The following is a 12,756-nucleotide window of genomic DNA, read 5'->3' on the forward strand; positions in this document are numbered from 1 at the left end:
GTTTTAGGTGAATAAATACTTCATGTAACCAAAAGGCAGGCAGCAGCTGCCCCGGGTTTGTGGAGCTGAGGTGTTCATTCTCGATGCACAGCACTCAGCATTTTTCACATAACAACAACAAAATGAGACTGTTTTCTGGGGCCATTTGTGTCCGTCAAAGGAATACACGTGCTTAGAAGCACCTTCTGCAGGATGCTGCATGAAATACAAATTATGATACATTGGGTTGACGTGGAAGAGAGAGGAGAGAAGATATTGACTTATTATGATACCTTAACAGTTTCTCATCGATTGTGCAATCGAGTCCAACTTAAATTTAACTTCGCATCGGCTACCTCAACAACAATTTAAATTAATCGGGTTCATGAAAAAGTCTTCAATACCGACTAAAGTCCTTGAACTTGCTTCTGCCATGAGTCTGACTAAAATTATTAGATGTTTTTCCATTTTTTCAGCCTGCCATCTTTTATCGAGTCTGTTTTTATTCTTCCACTGCCCATCAATTCTTTCTAACTCGGTTCTAAAGCAATAACAGCAGTCTTAGATCTTCATTACTACAGTTCTCCAGAAATTGGATTTCATGCCTCAATTTTGTTAACTCAGAAGAATGGAGGTGAGGGGACTCTTTTGGCTCTTCAAGGAGAGACATGTCCTTTAGGAAAGGTTTGTCTTATTAAATTTTCCAGACAAGGTATCTCTTAACTTTAAAAATTCTCCTTCAGTATGTTTTGATCCTGCTTTTGAATTTTCTTCTTTTTAAATTTTCTTATTTTTGTTTTATAGAATTATTAATTTAGTCACTCTAAATTACATATTTTAAATACCTATTTAAAATCACCCAGGGGCCAGCCTGTGGCACAGTGGTTAAGTTTCCACATTCCACTTTGGCTGCCCGGGGTTCACCGGTTCAGATCCCAGGTGCGGACTTGTGCACCCCTTGTCAAGCCATGCTGTGGCAGGTGTCCCACATATAAAGAGGAGGAAGATGAGCACGGCTGTTAGCTTAGGGCTAGTCTTCCTCAGCAAAAAAAAAAGAGGAAGATTGGCAGCAGATGTTAGCTCAGGGCTAATCTTCCTCAAAAATAAATAACCAAACAAATAAATAAAATCACCTGTTTTATTTAATAATATATTGGTTCAGACATGCACTGTATTGCTTTACATCCACTGTATATTTTATGGAACTATTTTACTCGAACTTCCCAGTCATCTTCTGCATCAATGTCTTCGTCATCACAAATTTTTATTTCTGACTAAGGTGTTTGAGACCTGCTCCTTCTTTAACCCATTTATAAAGTTTTCACTTTATCCAATTCCTTTATGAGCTAAAATAAAGGCTCTCCTTTTGTGGCTAAGGCTTTAGGACCACCTGAGAATCCAAGACACGTTCAAGCCATTATTCTCTAAATGATTACCTGTTTGGGGCTCGTTAAGTGTCTCAGGGGACTCCTAGAGTCTCCCTCAAGTCCTACTGTCCTTTCTCTAAATATTTATCTTCTCCCTGATTTTACACCTACTGTAAGAGGTCCCAGTACAGTGCTGTGGGGCAGTGAAAATGAAATCAGACCACAAAATAAAAAGGAGACAAATTCCAAAAATCTGGAATTCCTCCTTGTAAATGAGTCTCTTGCTGCTCCTCGGTGGAATCAGAGAGCAGCGACTATCTATTTGTCCTCCTGTTTTGTCCAGTGCTCCTTCGCTGGCTTGAAGATCAGGGTGGCAGTATTGGTAAGGGCACAGCCCTAGGAAGAAGAAAACTTGAGTTCCAGTCCTGGCTGGGTCCTTAGATGGCTGTGTGGCCTTGGGCAAGTCACTTAAACTAGACAAACCTTGGTTTCTCGTTTATAAAATAAGGAGTTGGACTAGATGATATCTAAGGTCCTTTGTAGCTCCGAGAATCAATGAGTGTGCCTCATTCCATAGTCTTGTCCAAATTCAAAAACTTAACATCTCAGCTTTTTTTCAAGAAGTTTATCTTTATTTTTTAAATTATTTGAATTAACATGATATAACTTTTTAGTTTAAAAAAAACTATAGGAATTGTGTTTTTCCACTGTATAATTAGCTTCAGATATGCCCTGTCAACCCACTCCAATTTCTCTAGGTACCTATTTAAAGAGCTCAAATCTTGGCGTTTAATTTAAGACTATTATTTTTCCTGGTTTAATGGTAAGAGACATAGAACAATAGACAAGAAAAATTAGCAGAAAGGTGAAAATGGAGACCTTAAGAGCCTCTGAAGTGATCAGTTCCTTAAAGTGAGAAATTACATAATTTCTCAAAGATATCTCTGAAACTCGATGGAGATCAATTCTCTCTACAATTATAATCTATCTGAAATTAGAGATTGTACAATTTCTCCAACGTACCTCTAAAATGTTAAGCTGTAATAGAGGAAGAACACATGTGCAGAAAATATACATTGTCAAAAAACAGAGTATTAATGTCATTTGTGATTTGTTATTACATGTTACTATTGTCTAAAATATTCTATTTTCAACAAATTGCTTTGATGTACAAGGTTCAGTGGACCTCACGTACTGGCAAATACCATTCATAATTTGAAATGCCTTAGTGGTCCAAAAATAACAATAAAAATAAGTTTACAATGACATTACTTCAGCCAGTCCCCATTTTTCCTTTTTCTTATCTTGTTTGTCTTGACTTCCATTCAAGAGCTTTTACCACACATTTCCAGCTGCAAAACTATGTATCTTTTCTGGATTTTTTTTTTTTTCATGCTGTATAGTGTTTGCTTTTCAATGCTGGGATAAACTGATCATCTAAAAAACGAGAGGTTTCTTCACCAATAGCACAGTTCCTAGCTAGCGGTAGGGTTGTGTGCTCATCCTTGAGGTTGTAAGTCAACATCTTCTGCTCCAGATTGCAAATCAGACGGTGTTTATGCCTGTATCCCGACACCAGCTTTTCATATGATGCTAAGAACCTTGACTTTGATACTTCAAACTACATGTTTGTCTAGTTTATTAGTCCATAGCATACATCATTGTTACAGTTTTCATATTCCCTCTCCCTTGGGGCTCTCTTATTCCTGCCAGCATCTCTTTCAGGTTATTTGATTACAGTTTTCATTGCCACTGAAAAAATAATCACCAACGATGTTCAACCTGTTACAACTGCCTTTTCCACTCTCTGCCATTTTGTAGTTTTTTGGCCTACTGTCAAACTCATGAAAATTTCAATATAATGGCCTTTAACCAGCTGCTGCATTCTGTTAGGATTTCTTTCACCTTTTTATGTTGCATACTCCCATATGGGTAAACCAAACAGAGCCAAGAGCTGGGACTCTCTTGCTTCCTTAATGAGTTAGAAAATCATTCTTCTGTGTTCTGTAGTGTCAAAAGAATTTAGGAATCCCAAACTTGTGTGCAGTATGTTCCTGAATAGACGACATAATAAGAGCATAAGAAATAGCACATTGGGTCAGACCAACAGGGCAACTAGCCCAGAACTCTGTCCCAGATGCAGGCACCAATGGCTGTTTTGTCAGTTAACCTAGTAATTTTCATCTGAAAAATTAGGATGCACCATGACCATTTCTTAATAATGCATTGTAAATCAATTGGCATTTAGAACAGCCAATGGTTCCTTCAACTTTTCCCATTCTCCACTTCAACCTTATCTTAGGAATAATAAGTTCTATGAATTTACTGATTTCTATGTAAATAAATAAAGGTATATTTCAGTTTCTCTTAAATCTATATCCTTTAACCTCAAGGGATGGCCCCAATTAAGTGCTATGGAATTTCCTGAATACAGTTATATTTACCCAGAGTCAACTTTAATCTCACATCCCCTCACTGACCCCTTTTCATTTGCATCTTCCCTGTCTGAGAAATTCTAATCCTTTTTAGGTTTTTAGTCTGTCCTTGAATGAAAGATAAGCGTTCTCCTTGATCATCTTAGTTGCTTTCCCTTGGATCTTTTCCAGCTCTGTGACATCTTCCTAGGGATGTCGTGACTGGAATGGCCCAAATATTGGTTATTAAATTTGTCAGTTTTGTCTCTAGTCCCCACTCACTCATGAAGAAAGTAAATGCTATTCGCTGTCTCCGATTGGTGCAGAAATGGAGAAAACCAATTGGGGTCCTAACCTGTTCCACGTATATTCGTTCTAGCCGAAGGCTGGTTTGCTGCTGCTTTTCTGAACACCAGCATGCTTCTCCAGCCACCTATTGCATCTGAGTTGCTCACAGCTCTCTGGTGGTTCCTGCTTAGCAAAACGCAACATAAAACCTTCCTGGCCGAAGCCAACAGTCACTTCAGTCAACACTTCTTATTACTGTTGCTGTGTCCGCTGCCAAAATTGCTGGTTGGAGTTCTGACCCTCCTGTCTTCTTATGGCTGCAATTCCTGTGGCTCTACTAGTGCCAGTATTTGACTCTCTGTATGGAATTGTGGCCATCTGCCTAGACTTCCCTTTTGATGTTTGTGTCTTCTTGTGTCCTGTTGGTCTTTACTCAATGAGACTGATGAATCTTGCTCTGATTTTAAGATCCTGTGCTCCCTAACTCCAGTAGCATCTGAGTTTTGACACCACCTCCCTCCACATCATATTGCCTCTATTACTACTTTCTGGGCAATTTTTCGTATTCCAAATCCCCCCCATATTTAAAGCATATCTTGCCCTCATTCTTGCTCCGGCTCCCTAGGATTTGTGCCAGGAGTTGCTCTGAGTCAAGCTTTGGTTACTTTATTTGTTCCTTTGAGTTATGGACTGCTATTTCAGTACCCATATTTATATGGAGAGGAAGAAGTGGGTAGCTATGTCTCAGCTTTAACAGCAGTCACCGTGCTAAATATCTGTGTTGGCTGGTTTGCAGTGGATGCATCTTCTGAGAATAAGCTGGCTCTTATTAGAAAGAACACTGGATTATGATCTTCAACTTAGAAAACATCCCCCAATGTCTCATTCCTGATCCCTCACTGTTCTAGGAATGATACCAGTCTTCTGACATTCAATTTGAACATTGGTTGAGATTGGCAGAGGTTTGCCTAGAATATGAACACCTTATTTAGTATATAATTTTGTGCTGTTTCTGGTAAGATCTTTTACATGTGTATTTTCCTTCAAAATAGACCTTTTCGCAGCTGACCAGACTATGAAACAGCAGAAATAGTAAACAGACCAGGCATCAGAAGACGTGAAGTCTAGTGTCAGCTTTGCTGTTAACTGACTATTCGACCAAAGGAAAATCACTTATATTCTCTGGGCGGCCTCAGTTTCTCCATCTGTCATCTAAGGGGGCTGAATCACATGATATCACAGGTCATTTCCAGTTCTGACATTCTCTGATTTTACGAATGTTGACTTTGAAACAGAAATTGTTTGTGACAGTTTTCCAGAGGAGTGAAAATGAATCTTCATATCGCCCTTGAGGATTCTTATGGCACCATCAATCTTACCAGGATAGAAAGGACAAATAATATTAAACCTTTTACTTAACTCTTTAGCTCCATTGATAGTAGGAAGTGGCCGTAAGAGAGAATCAGCTGTCTAATTTGAGCTGTCAGTCTTTGAGGATACTGGTGAATATCACTGGGTAATTAAATTTGTGAAATCCGTGCCAAAAGCCTGGTGCTCTGAGTTTTCCAAAGGCTTTTAGTACACAAAGATAACCCAGAGGTCTGTCTTCTCTGCTGTGCTTTCTCGTCCACCGTTGATGGTTCCAAAGGTCACATTAGCTGAGTCTCATTAAGCTCTGGAACCACAATGAGGGAATAGTCAGTAATGCACTGATGATATAATCATGAAAACAACTCAGTTTAAGATGTTAACTGAAAGAGAGTGAATGAGACGCCATAGTGTTATGCAGAGAGCTCATTCTGGACATTGGTTTTTGTAGACCTTGTGGGTGGATGTAGATGTTGGTATCTTCTGTGTCTCATAGGTTCATTTAAAAAATCTCACAACCTTCTTTATGGTTTCACAAGCTGGGACATACAGCCTTGACTGAAATAACAGACTCCGTGAGGACAGGTGCTGTATCTCTTTGTCTAGCGTGGTGCCTCACACATAGCACGTGCTCAGTAGTTATGTGAATGAATGAACACATACCAGTAATTCCACATGCTTTACCATTTCCTGACTCCTTTTGCCTTCAAAAAGTCTTCCAGTGTCTGTGTGTCAATTTAGATCTACCACCCGAATGTGTCTCTCGTATTCTCTGGACATCAACTTTAATATTAGAAAGTGCACTGGGTCTTTTATTCAGTTTCTCGTGCCTCCTATAGTTGGCACCTAGGAGACAATCCTTAGCATGCATGTCCGAATGGTACACACCAAATCCTGAGGTTTAGACTCTGTTCTCTCTGTATCCAACAGTATGATTTGGCGTGTAACTCAGCCCATCTGGGACTGAGTTTCCCCATCAACAATAAGAAGTACAACTAGATGATGCCTGAGGTCACTCTGAGTTCTGGCGTCCTTTGTTTCGATAGAACTAAGGTCTTTTAGTCTTTCTTAAATGCCACTCGTGATGCTGCTTCTGGTTCTCCAGTGATCGGTAGAGCTTTAAAGTGATCAACCACTGTGTTTCATTAAGCATTTGTGCACAGGATCTACTTTTGAGGCTGGGAGCTAGTAGCTACTGAATCTTAAGAGAATGGCATTGATAAGTTTGTGGTTGTTATTGTTTGGGGGTTTTTTTGGTGAGGAAGATTGGCCCTGAGCTAACATCTGTGCCCATCTTCCTCTACTTTATATGTGGGACGCCACCACAGCATGGCTTGATGAGCGGTGTATAGGTCCATGCCCAGGATCCAAACCCACAAACACCGGGCCGCCAAAGCGGCAGGCGTGAACTTAACCACTACACCACCAGGCCGGCCCCTGATAGGTTTTTGTTTTACAAAAAATTTTTGTAACAGTCTGTATATTATATATAATGCTTAAAGGCGGTAACATATACACATATATGCAGCAGCTAAAATATAGTGCTGTGTATGAGCCAAAAACTATATTACACAGGTATAGCCTGGGTGCCCCCTGCCCTGTTCGTGGCACTTTTGGGAATGTGAGAGTAGACATAAAATATAGTTAGGTCTCTTTCTCCAAAAGAAGAGGAGTAAATTATTTCAGCTATTCCTTCATTTTCTTGTTCTCACTTTCTTAAACATGTACTTTCTTCCATAATCATGTAGTAGAAACTAACATGGCCTGTGGCAACAAATACATCTGCATTTGACACCCAGCTTTATCATATTCTGACTCTATTATCTGAACAATTTACTTAACCTCACACCCATTCTACTTTCTGGCACATAGGGAATATTAGTTAGCTTTCCTTCTCTTCTCTGAAATTGAATTGAAGTCTAATTGACATCTGCTAGATACTGAGTGTTGGGTTTTTAGGAAAACACTCATACAGATATATCCAGTATTAGCTACATGTTTAGACTATTTTCTAGGACACAAATATGTCCTTGATCAAATTAGTTTATTTTCATTTTTGGAGTTCCCACGTAGTTTGGGGTATGTGTGAATTCCCAAACATTCCTGAGGCTCTCCTAGGCTTCTCTAATTGCTTCTTATCCTGTCCCCCTGGGAAGCAGCATCCTGTTGCCTTTACAAAGGTCAGCAGCAGCCCAGACAACATTTGAAAATAACTTAATAACCCTGAACTGCCTCTCCCCTTTGGATAATTTCCTTAGAGCATTAGTCCTTTGAACACTGACCTGGTTGCAGAAAATGTCCCTTTCTCAGCGGGAAGACTCCAAATCCCATTCAGTCTTCGCCTCCCTCATTCCAGGGGATGGGGTGGGGGAGGGCAGGGTAGAGAGAAGGAATTAGCTACTTCTTTCTGGAAGAATGTTAACGTGCGTGCACACATATACACACATAATTTCTTCTTTTAAAAAAATAAACTGAGTGCATTGTATAAATCAGTGCTGTCACATTGCAAAATTTTAAAATCCTTGTCCAAGAGAAAAAAAAAAAATCTCTGCTCTCAGCAGTCTGGCAAGCTCCTAAGAACAGGTCCTATACGGGGCTTAGCCCGTTGTCAGCATTCAGCGAATGATCACGTCTTCTGTGATAGCATTAACTCCTGGGTGGATGAAACGGAGAAGCTTCCTGGCTCCTCTTGAAACTTTCAATTGCTTTTTGTGTTTTTCTTTCTCAGCTTATCCACGTCCATCTCAGTCCCCAAAGCCACTGCATGTCAGGTAGCGCAAAGAGTAATTTTTAACTTGCTTCTTTGTTATTTTAGAAGCAGGTTTTTGTTGTTGTTTTGTTTCCTTTTGGTTTGGCCACTTTTTCTTGGTCTTAAGCTTTCTATAAAGAGAGTGTCTCAGAGTTACAGACCATATAATCTCCTAGACAGGACAAAACGCAAAGTTTAATGTGAGCCTAATAAGTGCTAAGTGATAGACTAGCTATATCTTCGCATTTATGAGGATGACACCACCAGTTATTATCCAATAAAGAAGAAATAGCTGAGACTCACAGGTGTTGGTGGCTTACCCAAGTCACACTGGTAATGACCCAGCTCTGCACCTTTTCCGCCAGCCCTATGACCTCAATTGGCTTTGCCCCACCTCACCCTCTAGAACCCCCACACTCCCCACCGTCACCCCCCACATGCATGCTCCAGTGGATCAGAATTGCTTGGAGCTCCCCACCTGGGTGGGATAAAGTCAGGTGAGAGTCAGCTGCCTGCCCCCTGAGAGCAGAGGCCAGCTTAGCCAGGGCACGCAAGGACGCAGGTGGGGACACATTTGGATGTGGGGCTCTTGAGATTTGAGAGAAAAAATATGTAATAAAGGGGTAGAGAATTGAGATTTAAAATAATAATAATAGACATCTCACCTATTGCTCCCAGCTGTTTCAGGTTCCTAGTATTGTTGGGTGAAAACTCAGCCCTTAGTATAACCAAGTGTGGCCAGTCCACCACTGTGGGGCTGCCATCTTGGACATCACCAAGACTACCCTGTTAGTCCTCCCCTACATTGCTGGTGTCTTTTCCTTGGCTTACCTACCCAATCAACTTTTGCCACTCTGCTCTTGCAGAGACCTAAGATTCTCTTTGCTGCTTTTGGCAATAAAGGGCAACAAAAAATAAAATGAAACAAAAACCTGGGCAGCCCTGATGTAAGCACTTTCCTGCCTCCATGGAAGCTGAGAATGCAGAGGATTTCTGAGTCACATCCTGCCACTTCCATCAGGCCTTTGCCAAGATGAGTGCATGGCCAAGAGAGGTAACCTAAGAGATGCCACAGAATGTGTTTCTCCTCGTGCTCCCAATTCTGTCTTTTTGAAGGGTAGGACATGATGAACTCAAGTGGACTAGAAAAGCTCTCTTCAGAAGTCTTTTCAACAGTAGAGAAAGTCCTTGAATTTGACACCATCCCCTCCTCCTGACAACGTCTCATCTTTCCCATAAATCCCAGGCCTATGGTTCTGGCCTTACAAGGCAAATGCATGTGGCCATAAGTCATGACTTCCCGAGGCATTGAGCATCGGGTTACCTCATGGATTGCATGTAGAAAATCTCATCGTATTGCAGAATAGTATCTCTATTTTTTTTTTATTATAACTACATGGTGGCAAAAATGTATTTCTTATACTTTCTCTTGTAATGACTTAAAATCACCAAGCCAATTTGGGCAATTAATATGTTTTCAAGGATAAAGAATAACTTGTATTTCTTGAAAATTAAGAAAAATCTCTATCTGAATATATAATCACCCTGTACTAACCTATAAATATAAGTTCTTTATAAAATATAAGGCCAGTTTAATTATTTTTCCTCACTCTTACTTATATCAGTGCTAAGGAACTTTTCTACCAAAAAAACATAAAATAGAGAAGAATGAACCCTAGATGGAGCAGGAGGGGCCAAGCATAGGCATAGCAAATGTTCAAGATACAAATATCGGGGTTTTTTTTTTTTTTTTTGATGAGGAAGATTGGCCCTAAGCTAACATCTGTTGCCAATCTTCCTCTTTTTTTTTTTCCTCCCCAAAGCCCCATACATAGTTGTATATCCTAGTTGTAAGTGCTTCTATCTCTTCTATGTGGAGTGCCGCCACAGCATGGCTTGATGAGTGGTGTGTAGGTCCAAGCTCAGGATCCGAACTGGCAAACCCCGGGCCGCCGAAGTGGAGTGCGCGAACTTAACCACTACGCCACCAAGCTGGCCCCTATAAATATCTTTATAGCTAAAATTAAAAGAAAAATTGTGAACATCTTAACCTATACATAGAGAGAGAGAGGAGGGAAGGGGCAGGGAGGAGAGGAAGAAGGAAGAGGAGGAGGAGAAGGAAGAGCAGGCCTGTAATTCATTCCCTGGGGGATGTGAGGAGAATGAATGAACTCAAATCAACAGACCGCCTTATAAACATGCTCATGAGCTCCAGGAGCTCCTTGTTAATCTTGCTAACGGCATTTAACTAACAGAAAGATACCTGAAAGTCCCTTTCTATAAAATGTTTTTAGCAGGATATGCTTGGTCTGGCTACTTTATTATTGTAAACAGACCTGGAATTTATGGATTTATGAGTCATGACTGGATGGAAAATAAGGCATAGTCACATAGAGCATTTTCCTATTTTTGTCATTAACAGATTACAAAATGGAGGCCTTTGGAGACGGGCCTGGCTTCCTTTCAACGTCAGTGTTTCTGCATAAATTTTTAAAAATTTTTTCTGTTAATACGAAACCAAAACATATCATGATGTGAAAGAACAGGGATATTTTGGGGAGATGTGTCTCATTATTTCAGGTTCCTCCAGGGAGAGAATGTTTTGTCTGTGCCTGGCTGCCCTATAAGCCTTTGAGTCATTAGTAAAGATTGGTACTAGATAAGAATCTGTGATTTCTGTGAGTCCAATTTGAAATTCAACCCGTTAAACTTACACAGTTTGTGTTTACTTTAATTTAAAAATTCCCTTTGCAATGAGAGAAAAGAAAGAAAAAGCAGGATGAGTGGGGCCATATATTTTCTCTTACCCTGTTGTCCCCAGTTACAGGAAATCACAGGGCTAAGAAAAGGCCAGGGTGAAGACTAGTGAGGAATATAACAGTGAAAGCTTTCTATATTGAAAACTACATGAATGACGTTTAATTTTTTTAAAAGTTACCTTAGAATGGATCTTAAAGATAGCAAGGACCTCTGTAACTGCCTTGAAGTCTTAAGTCATCTTTACTGTTTGACTCTTGAAATGTTTCTGTCCTTGTCAGATCCCATGTCTCCCCAGTTAAGCTGTAAACTCCTTATCAACACTTGTGCTTTGTGCGTCTTTGCGTCATCCTTAGCACTTTATTATCTCACACGTAAGAAATTGGGAATAAATACTTGATAATTTGTTTTGATTTTGAGGATTAAGCACATTTTTGAGATCTGAGCTTTGATCCTAATAGATATTCTTATAAAGGAATAGATAATAACACGTTAGAGGTTTCCATATACTGTTTTTATGCCAGGTAATCCCACTGGAATGTGATTTAATCAACTGTGATTATATTATTATATTTTGGAAGCAGTTTCGACCATCAGTTCATTCATTCTCTGTATTTCAGTTAGTTGAGAGCAGAGAGAAATAAATGCTTGCTGGGATTGGTTGCCTGGTTAAACCAGCCTGTAAACTGAAAATTTTTGAAAGTTGCTGTTGTAGAGAAAGTACTTTTAAGTGAATATCCTCCTTTAGCAGTTCCTGGTGCCAAAACTGTTGTGAGGATATCTTAGGAAAATGCCTTCAAATCCTGTTTCTAGCAAAAAGCACAGGCTGCCTTCAGGAGCTGAAGTCGTTCAGTATTAAAAGATTTTGAAAGAAGTTGGGATGAGGTAGGTGGTAGAAGCGAAGTGGCAACTAGTTGGGAAGAAAAGACCTCAAGTTTGGCATTTAATTAACCTCAACCAGTTCTTGCCGTTCTCTGGTAAATATTAGATGTCATTGTCAAGCATATAGAAAACAGATTCATTGCACGAATGTCTGATGTTGATAAAGAGATAGGCTGTTTTTTTTTTCAAATATAATTTTGGATTTTTTTTTTTTTTGGTAGAGGGAAAAATCGTCTCATTGTATCTTTTTAAATAGACTTTATTATCAAGGAACTTAGAGTTATTTATCTAAGTCGTATTTCATATATTCAGCTGCCAAGCCATTTCTTTTTACTGTAATCACTACAGAGTAGCAAAAGTCATCCTTACTCTGCTCAGCCTCGTTCATCGTCAACAAAATTGCCAATTATGGGGCTGGCCCGGTGGCACAGTGGTTAAGTTCACCCACTCAGCTTCAGTGGCCTGAGGTTTGTGGGTTCGGATCCTGGGCATGGACATGCACACCACTCATTGCTATGGTGGCGTCCCCCATACAAAATAAGAGGAAGATTCGCACAGATGTTAGCTCAGCGACGATCTTTCTTGAGCAAAAAGAGGAAGATTGGCAACAGATGTTAGCTCAGGGCCAATCTTCCTCACCAAAAAACAAAAAATTGCCACTTATATTCCAAGTCATTGAATGTATTGCTTGAGAAGAAGATGTATAAGCTGAAAGGAAGCAGCTCAATGTTGAGGTCGAAGTTTGATCTTTCTACATTGGCTGGTAGATTGAAAGCATACTAATCTTGTTTTGACTTTGAACTGGACAAAAATTAATATGGAAGGATGGAGAAAACATGTTCAAACTACAAAGTCATTTTTCCTGAAGTTATCTGGCTGTAACTGTGACTATAACTCAGGGTATATCAGAGGGCTCAGAGGTGGAACATTTTTTTAAAAATTAAAACTTAAA

The 12,756-nt window shown here is 39.8% G+C and overlaps 1 protein-coding gene across 9 annotated transcripts in view; it reads left to right on the forward strand.

Annotated features, from left to right (window-relative positions):
* The window catches only part of DMD (dystrophin), a 2,273,580-nt gene that overhangs the window by 2,082,453 nt on the left and 178,371 nt on the right, over nt 1-12,756 (forward strand). The gene's annotated exons all lie outside the window — the stretch shown is intronic.

This window comes from Equus quagga, chromosome 10 (genome assembly GCF_021613505.1).
Source record: "Equus quagga isolate Etosha38 chromosome 10, UCLA_HA_Equagga_1.0, whole genome shotgun sequence".
Lineage (NCBI taxonomy): Eukaryota > Metazoa > Chordata > Mammalia > Perissodactyla > Equidae > Equus > Equus quagga.